This window comes from Camellia sinensis, chromosome 6 (genome assembly GCF_055761805.1).
Source record: "Camellia sinensis isolate YWXY chromosome 6, ASM5576180v1, whole genome shotgun sequence".
In the NCBI taxonomy this organism is placed as follows: domain Eukaryota; kingdom Viridiplantae; phylum Streptophyta; class Magnoliopsida; order Ericales; family Theaceae; genus Camellia; species Camellia sinensis.
The window spans coordinates 63160585-63170521 of record NC_138966.1 but is presented as its reverse complement, the minus strand read 5'-3'; the positions used below and the strand labels follow the sequence as shown (position 1 = coordinate 63170521).

The 9937-nt window shown below is 43.7% G+C and overlaps 1 long non-coding RNA gene across 1 annotated transcript in view; it reads right to left on the bottom strand.

The window, feature by feature from the left end:
* Nucleotides 1-1257: 1257 nt before the first annotated feature.
* Nucleotides 1258-9937, bottom strand: part of LOC145792669 (uncharacterized) — a 29230-nt gene continuing 20550 nt past the window's right edge. The window contains exon 3 of the long non-coding RNA XR_014332393.1: nucleotides 1258-1635. This is a non-coding gene — a long non-coding RNA (uncharacterized LOC145792669). The remainder of the gene's footprint in view (nucleotides 1636-9937) is intronic.

The window sequence follows — 9937 nt, the reverse complement described above, 5'->3', positions numbered from 1 at the left end:
CATCTCCAATTGAGTTCCTTGCAACTGGAAGAGTTCTTGCCCAAAAGAACTAGTGAAAGTAGGATCTCAATCACTGACGATGAGATTGGCATCCCATGTAGCTTGAAAATATGCTCTACAAAAAGCCTTGCCACTGTGGCTACTCAATAAGGATGAGAAATGACAATAAAATTCCCATATTTTGACAACCTATCCACCATAACAAGGATGATTGGCTTCTCATGTGAGCTCGGAAGTCCTTCAATAAAGTCCATAGCAATCTCAGCCCATACACGCGTTGGCACAGGAAATGGCTGCAAAAGGCCAGGTGGAGCAACATTTTCTGATTTGTGGTGTTGGCATACATCACACTCCCTTACACATTTTTGCACATCCTTCCTTAATCCCGGCCACTAAAATGATTCGGGAACCCTTTTCAAAGTCCTATGAATACAGGAATAGCTCGAAGAAGGAGTTTCATACAGTTGCACTGATTATAGTAAATCTCATTGGGGATGTGGGCTCTGACACTATTCTTTCCTTCCTCCAAAGAATTCCCTCTTGTAATAGATACTTCTTTGGGTCAAGATTTCCAGCTTCTCACTCTTTAATTCTCTTTAATAAATAGGAATCTCTCACTACAACAAAAAAGGCCTTTGGTGACAGACTAATTTTGTCGACAAACATCAAATTTTCGTCACTAAAGTAATTTGTGACGAAAAAAATTTGTCACCACGTTTGTGGCCTATACGTCGTCGCTGAAAGTACCTGGTGACGAAAAACAATTTCGTCGCGAAATGTTTCGTCTCTAAATGTTGAAGTTTTCGTCCTCTAAGACATCAATTTCGTCACCAAAACTAAATAATTGTTTATTTTAATTGTTTTTGGCGACGAAATATTTCGTCATCAAATATATTTTAGTGACGAAAGTTTTCCTCACCAATAATATGGATTAAGGTGACAAAAAAATTCGTCACTAAAATGAGCAAAAAAGAAAATTATTTAATGACAAAAAACATTTTGTCACCAAATATTTCAATTTAGCGACGAAATATTCAGCAAATGGGACGAAATTATTTGTTTCGTACTATATCATTAGTGACAAAATTATTCGTCATGTTTTTTGAAAACTAATAGCGACATTTTTTATTTCGTCACTAATAAAAATTAAAAAATTTGAAAATAGGGATACTATTTTCTTTCGAAATTTTTTCTTTTCAGTAACAATTCCCTGCGCATTTCAATAACCTGTTCAATAAAATATCTATTACAAATCAATACAAAAATCTGTTCATTTTCATAAACATTACAATCGAATTTCAGCACTATCCACAAAAATACAATATGAACTGCATGCGGATTACAAACATGTCTCCTAATATCCACAAAAAACGTCTATTAATATCCACAAAAATATAATTTCAACCGCATACGGATTACCAAACACATCTCCTAATATCCAACAAAAACCATGTCCACTAATATCAACAAAAATAAAATATCAAGGGCGGATTACCAAACATGCCCTGTAATAGCAACAAAAATATAAAATTTACAACGCAACAAAAATACATATAAGGCAATGTGAACAAAAACACAAAATGAGCTACCATCTGCCCTCCAAATTACCAAACATGTCCATATCAAATCTCGAATCTGCAAAAAAATGAAACACAAAAAAAAAAAAAAAATGCAAGTTAAACAATTATTATCTTATCCATAAAATATACAATGTAACATGCATTTTGCGAATTAGTTTTCAAATCGGGAGTCCGGTGCGAGTTCCATTAGTTTTCACAACTTACATTGGTTCCTCCCGACGTGTTTAAGGTGTTCCCCGGGCCGTCCCGTGGCTGTTACACGATTTTGGCTCCCAAAGGTCTATTTTCAAGCTTAAGTGTGAAAAAATGCAATTTTGGACTTAGTTTTCAAACCGAGGGTCCCATGCTAGTTCCGTAAGTTTCCACAACTCACATTGGTCCCTCCCGAGGTGTTTGACGTGTTCCCCGGGCTGTCTCGTGGTTGTTGCACGATTTTGGCCTCCTATGGCCTATTTTTAAGTTTAAGTGTGAAAAAGTGCAATTTTTGACTTTGTTTTCAAACTGGGAGTCTGGTGCTAGTCCCGTAAGTTTCCACGACTCACATTGGTCCCTCCCGAGGTGTTTGAGGTGTTTCTTGGGCCATCTCGTGGCTGTTGCATGATTTTGGTCTCTGATGGCCTATTTTCAAGCTTAAGTTGTGAAAAAAAATACATTTTTAGACTTAGTTTTCAAACTGGGAGTCCCATGTGTAGATGCGCCCCGAGGGGCTTTATGTTGTGCTACAGTTCGGACTCAAATGTCACGGTTCTTAATCTGATCTCACAATGTGTAATGTGAGATTGATAAATCACCAAAGAGTCCAAATCTGGCAAATCGTTTTGGAAAACTGATTTTAATAAAGAAGTGCCAAACATGGACTGCTTTGCCAGATACAAAGTCGCCACCTAAATATTTTATTTTGGGAAATTTAGGAAACCCTGACTCGTGCCTAAGGCCACGTGTCCGTCATCACCAAAGTTGCCTCGGCTCAGGAACTTGGGTACGAGAGGGGAAGGTCATGCAATGAGCACCCCCGTTCGCCCAATCGAAGATCGGCCTTTACTAAGCATGATATTTCGTTTTTGAAAACACATGTGTTCTTATTCCGGTTATTAGCCTATAATTACTATGTGATGCGCACAACACACAAGTATAGACTAGATCGCCTAAGTTGGAACAAAACATCTCATGTTTGTTTAAAAATGGTTTGAAGGTGCTATTCGCAAGTAGGCTAAGACGTGGATTTGCCACACTCAAGTGGGATTAGAAAAACATGATTTTGCCACCCTCAAGTGGGCTTAAAATGCGCATTTCGATGAATTGTTCCAATTCAAGTAATCCAGCCTTCACCCACAGGAATTCAGGCAGTTATATCACTTAAGCACATAGCCTCATGGCAAGCATGCTAAACATGGCAACACTTACACGCATGCAAGATGCTGAAGCATAAAAGCTTACCTAGTACTCCAAGCCAAAACAATAGCTAGTTAATAATTAATGTATGATCCTAGTTTATGTTAAGATGGCTAATGCAACACATGCAAAATGTAACTAGAAATAGGCTCGGCTATTCTAAAATGGCATATGAAATGCAACTGGATAATCATGTATTCAAGTTGGTATTGAAATATAATGCAGTTAGTATGATACGCTGAGCTCGGTGCATGCAATACAGATGAATGAATGCAAGCATGCTATCATAAGTATGCTAATCAAAGCATGACCTAGAACTAACCATCGTAAGCAGTTAAGTAAAAGGGAGAAAGACGTGGGGTTAGAAGACATTCACACACTCACGCACACTTATTACAAAATTCGCCCTCTTGACGGAGGGTCCGAATAAATAATACAAATCAACTAATTAATTAACTACCCTAGCTAATTAATTATTACATAACTCTTAACTAATTTAAACAAATTAACTAAGTTATGAAACTAAAGAGGCCGCCGCAGCTCTGCCTCGGAATGATTGAATGATGCATGCTCGATCGCCTCGCTCGGAAACCCGTTGCCATGCCACATGTTGCCTCTGTTTGCACTATTCTGCACCTCTAAAAACTGCACAAGTCCCAAGGATGCGTCAGAACTACCCCCTGAGCACTGTGAGATGTCACCGGCCAAAATATAAGAACACCGGCCATGTGGAATTGGTCACTGACCATTTGTGAGGATCTTAGCCAACAATTTTTAGTCGATTGGCACTGAAGATGGCCAGCCGGCCATATCTTCCTGCAGAATGTTGTTTTGCCTTGAAGAACACCTTCAAGAACACAACTCCAGCCACCCCCTTGGATCAAAACCATCCCAAGAACTCTGAAACCAACTTCCTAGTGCCTCAGCAACCAAAAGAAGGTGCTCTACTAGGTGCTCTAGTGCAAAAGTATGAACAAAAATACACTTTAGGTCACAAACACACACAAAAATATAGACACAGATATAGAGATAGAGGGATATATGAACTCTATCTATTTTGCTGAACCTCTGGAAAGGAAGGGGAGGCTCCCTTCTTATAGAAATCCAATTCTCAAGATTGTTGAACAAGCTTGAGTCTTGGGGCAAATCCCTCCATACACATGTATGGAGGATCATAATTGTGCATACCAGCTGTCACAGCTAGCACAAAATATCTGCAAAAAACAGATGGAAAGGGCTCGGCCAGAAAATATGGCCGATCGACCAACATAAGTGCCGACCGACCAACAAAAGTGCCGACCGGCCAACACTTTTGGCCGATGGAAAGTAAACAGGGCCGATGGCTTCAAGCCTTGGCCGGTGGGTTGAGGGGATGGCAAACAAGCCACCCTCTTCCCTCAGAAGCAAAACCACAAGTCTTTGGTCCACAACCAAGCATAAAACAGACAAGTTGAGAGATCCTAAGGCAAGGCATGCAGCCGAGACCTTCAGGAACTCAAAATGAACACGAGCATGGATGATCATCGAGTATTCAAACGATGACGTTCAAGTCTTGAGGACGGTAAAAAATGGGGTGTCTACGGTTGCCCCTCTTTGACAGAACTCGAAAGTTATAAGATGACGGGAGTGAATGTCAAAGCCCAGAGACGACCCATTTTTGACAAGGCCGAAGACTCAGACAAGAATACATGATACCAAAGAGATGCGCCTGCAGGCAGGGGCAAGATGCGAATGACGTGCAAGATGCCGAGCATAGCTTATGATCATGCAAAGAAAGCTGTAATGAAGCATTTATACAAAATAAATACAACAATTTAAACAAACGAATAAGAGAGAGTAGTCCTACACATTCCAACAGAAAGGATGTATGAAAGTTATGCAATTCTCACTGCGTCTCACGCGAAGAAAACTAAAAGCGACTACCGAGGACACCCGGGGTCTCGAACACAATATCCCTCAGTGTATCACATGCAGGAGAGGCAAGAAAGCATCTCTCAGCATGGCACACGCAAGAAAGGAAAGAGAGCGTCTCTCAGCGTGGCACACGCAAAAGAGGAAAGAAAGCACAGTCATCCAAACGCGTGCTAAATGCGAGAGGAGAAAGATACGCCCAAACGCGTGCCAAACGCGAGTGGAGAAGGGTAGCAGTCAAGCTAAACTGGGACTTCCCTTGAATGAACCGTACATACAATATCGTGCCTGCAAAAGAAAGAAATTCAACAGGTACAATATAGTAGAAAGTTGCGTTCAACGTTAGATCAAGAAATCATTTCAATATGAGATAAACACGAGTATAATAATGCAAGTAGGTCATAACAATGCCAGTAGAACGAGCATAACAATGCAAGTAAGGGCATGCGCGACGACCCAAGCAAGGGGTACAAAACAATGCAACCTAAGTGTACGCATAACAATGCGAGTGAAACAAGCAGGATAACACATGTAAGTAAAGCGTACGCGACAACGCAAGCAATGTGTGTAACAATGCAAGAGGGTGCATAAACACATGTAAGTAAAGCATGCACAACAACGCAAGCAATGTGTGTAACAATGCGAGAGGGTGCATAAACACATGTAAGTAAAGCATGCGCAACAACGCAAGCAATGTGTGTAACAATGTAGCAACAAAAAGAGGTATACATTCAACGGAAGCATGGTAAAAGCATGTTATTCGTGATGTTGAGACACAACTCGAAAGTAAGATGAACCATGCTCAATGCAAGGGCGAAAAGACGCATAACAAGCGCGCTTATTACAATTATGACAAAACATTGTAGCATAACGTGCTCAAAAGCAATTCTTGAATTTTTGCAATATATAAAAGGATACGAAAAGAATACACCTCGCGCGCATCGAACACCGTACACGGAAGACACGGTTCGAGGTCAACACGAAGACCGGTTAAGCTTCAAAAGTGTACTTTCTTGCACTATCTTGAGAGATGAAGGTCCTAAACCACATAATTGACCCAACCAAGGGTGTGGGAGGTTCACCAACCACAAGGGGAGGCCATCGGCCATCCATCGGCCACAAAATTATCTCATCGGCCAAATGTGTAGCCGATCGGCTAACAATTTGGCCGATCGGCCAAAAATTGCAGTTTCGAGGCAGTTTTGTCTTTTGGCCGTGGGTTTTTAAATATGGGGGGTTCCAAACCCCATATCCTCACTTCCTCTTGGTCGAAAATCCTTGCTCTTTCTCTCTAGGTGATTTTTCCACCTTCGATCTTTGCTTTTCTTGTGTTTTTGAGCCCTTTTCGTCGTTTGATTCGCAAAACCCTTCCCGTTTCACACACTTTAAACCGAACAAAACTCGGTTTTCAGTGTTTCTTTCTTGGTTTCCACTACTTGGGGTTTATTTCCCCCCGAGTTTACTTGTTTTTTGTGCCTTTTCCACACTCCGACCTTTTCTCCCATTTTTCATCCTCTCGGGGTTGACTTTTCGGTTGACTTTTCGCATTCTTGCCCGTTTTTCACATTCTCGTCCATTTTCACGCTCCTTTTGAGATGACAGACGACATTCCACGTGGTGGGACTCCCCCGGAGATGGACGTGGACCCTGAGGTCGAGCTCCTACCTCTTTACATCTGACCTTTCGATCCGGCGACTTACAGGCCGGCGATACACGTGTTGCCTCCCGACAGCATCCGCCACTTCAGGAGCTATACGCGGGGCGCACCACTGGAGCTTTTGTTACGAGAGCCAGAGTCACATCTATCTTACGGCACTGCTGAGGTATATTCTTCCTCTGTTTCAGTTTTTACAATGTAGAACATATAACTGCGATAGTCGATTCTGTTCTTTAACTGCTTTAACTCAGACACACTGATACATCACATGTTGTAGTTCACTGTGAGCACACCCACACCTGATATCTGTTTAAATCTGAACACATGCACACACGCTGTATTTTCCAATTTTGAAGGCATTCAAACACTGTACATCTGACACTGCTTCGTATCTGTTTGTCTTTGAACACAGGGAGATTCCAATGCCTTCCGGGGGTATGGGAATATCATCCCTCGAGGATGGTATATGGAGCTACCCGATGTGGTTCGCCATATTGTCGACCAAGCCGGCTTTGGGACCTTTTGCATGGGACTCCCGTGCCTCACTGCGAGCAGGCCCCTTCTTGCTGCTTTGGTGGAGAGGTGGTGGGACACCACTAACTCTTTCCATCTTTCTACCACCGGGGAGATGACGATGACTCCCTTCGACTTCTCCATGCTCACAGGCATTGGAGTAGGGGGTGATCCGATCCCCTTCGACACAGACATGGACGAGTGGGACGCCACTCAGCTATACTTGTTTGGCACTCAGCCACCTCTTGCCCGGTCAAGGTTTGTGAGGTACTCATGGTTCGAGGATCACTTTCGGATCCAGGTGCCTACTACTCAGGAGGAGGAGGAGCAGTATGCTCGTGGCTTCATCATGTTCCTGCTGGGGACCACGCTCTTCACCGACCGGGTGAACACTGTCACCCTTTACCTACTAAGCGCACTTGTGGACGTGACGCGGATCCGCGGCTACGATTGGGGTGGCGAGGGCTTGGCCACCCTTTACAGATATATGAGCTTGTCCTCCCGCCACAGCGGGCAGTTGCTTAGAGGCTACTGGCGAGCCTGGGAGGTACATGTTCCCTTTTTTATCTTTTCAATTCTGTTTTTCATTATCTGTACATCACACACACTGCGTGCACGCAATCTGCTTTACACTGACTATACACTGCACACTGTATACTGCTTTATCTGATAAGCATACTCATATCTGCCCTGTTACACTCTACAGTTGTGGGTGTATGCCTACTTTCCTAGGCTTGCTCCAGTGCTGGATGAGGAGATGCCCCACATGGTTCTATTTTTCCACCGCTTTGATGTGAGGTGCGAGCGGAGGCCACGGGAGTCCTTCATGTTCTTCCGCCGCTACTTTGACACCATCACCGCAGCCGAGGTATGTCAAACATTACAGTTTATTTAAGCTTCGCTTTATATTGTACTCTCAATAATAGTAGATAACAAACTGTGTATGATTTGCAGATCACCTGGCAGTCTTGGGCCCCGTTGCTTGACACAGTTCGGGAGCGGTATGCCGGTGCTCGAGAGACTGCCCGGTTTAGGGTCTTGTTAGAGGGACCGGTTTGCCGCGCTTGTTACTTTGGGGAGCGCTTCCTGCGGCAGACCTTGGGCGTGCCCGAGCAGACAATTCCAGCACCTCCTCCTACCCACACGAGGCACACTGAGAGGTACACCTTAGAGGAAATGAGAGACTGCTTGATTGGCTGGAGCTATAAGCGCTTTAGGGACGAGGGCGATTACGCCGAGTACATCCAGGCTTATCTCATGCGGCCTCTGACCGGTGCTCACCTAGTCGAAAGAGAGAGGCCAGCGGCGCCAGCAGCAGGAGCAGGGGCAGGGGCACCGAGGGCACCTCCGGCTCGAGGCAGGACTGGGTCCCAGAGAGGGCAGGGAGCTGGATGGCCAGAGCTGCCTCTGACGATGACATGCCAAGAACAGGGTGAGGAGACTTACCAGATACCCATTCCTCCTTTGGCTGATCATGAGCTTGTCGGAGTCTATGGCTCGACCCCGGTATGTACTACTACTCTTTGCATTCTGTACAGCCATTTCATTTCCTTTCTCTTGATATTCTGCATAATACTGATGCTCTTAACCCTTTTGCAGACTTCCGTCGAATACACTCGCCAGCCTCTGGAGCTGACTGCCTTTGTGATGGGGATGCTGCAGCGGAGCATCGACCGGTTGACCATCTATGGCATCCCGATAAGTTTTTTCAACCGCAGTCTCAAACTCTGCATAATCTGTTTCATACATAATCTGATGCATCACACTATCAACACGACACTTGATACACAGCACTCACGGCACCGATACACTATACCACACACACTGCTCATAGCGTTGCTCACGGCATTCATACACTGTACTCATACACTGTATTATATACTGATACACTGCTCATAGCATTCATACACTGTATTCATACACTGTATTTGGTATTCATACTCTGCTTTGCGTAGCATAGCTGATGCATTTGCCATTTGTCCTTTTCAGGTCCCATTCCAGATTCCGGCCGCTGGAGGTGCTCCAGATGGGCCATCTGTTCCTGCTCGAAGAGGAGGGAGAGCCAGGCGGGGGATGACATTCCATAGCCGGGGCAGACATGGGCACGCTCATGTTGAGAGTAGTTCGCGAGAACCCTCCCCCGATGATTCTGACGAGGAGGCAGCGGCGTCCCATGGCGAGGCTGTAGACAGCTCAGATTCTGACTATAGAGATGGCGGTGGTGACCCTGGACCCTTATCCAGGAAGAGAACCAGGACCGACTCCCGCACTTGAGGCCATTGATATTGATCCAAACATTCTGCTGCTTTTTTTTTTCTTTGCTCTGTTCAGTCATTTTGTTATTTTTCTCCTCTTTTTTTGCTTTACTTTTCTTTTTACTGGTAGTTTGAGCACATTGTACTGCCTCAGGCAAGTTTTACTTTCCTCAAAATTATGTACTTTTTGCAAAAGACATGATAGAAATGAAACAGCTATTTTGCTCAAAAAGTGTTGCATTTGTAAATTCTATGCATCGCATTACATAACAATGTAAATGAGATTGAACCTTTGTTTGAAAATTAAGCACTTGCATCATAATAATCAGGTAGTGGATCGACTAACGACAAAAACAACTCGATAATCAAAACAAAGAACTAGATAAGCTAACCAAGTGTAAATACAACTCGATAAGCAAAGCAAAGACTTAAAGAATGTGAAATACAACTCGATAAGCAAATATACAACAACTCGATAAACAAATCGAAACAACGCAGGCGTGACTTTGCAAAATCATCACCAGAAGGCATTGGAAGTGGTGCCAATCACAAATTCTCAGCATGTTCAATACATAAACAGCTCAGGGAACAAGAAGGAAGGCCATCAGCCAAAGACAAAGGTCACCGAC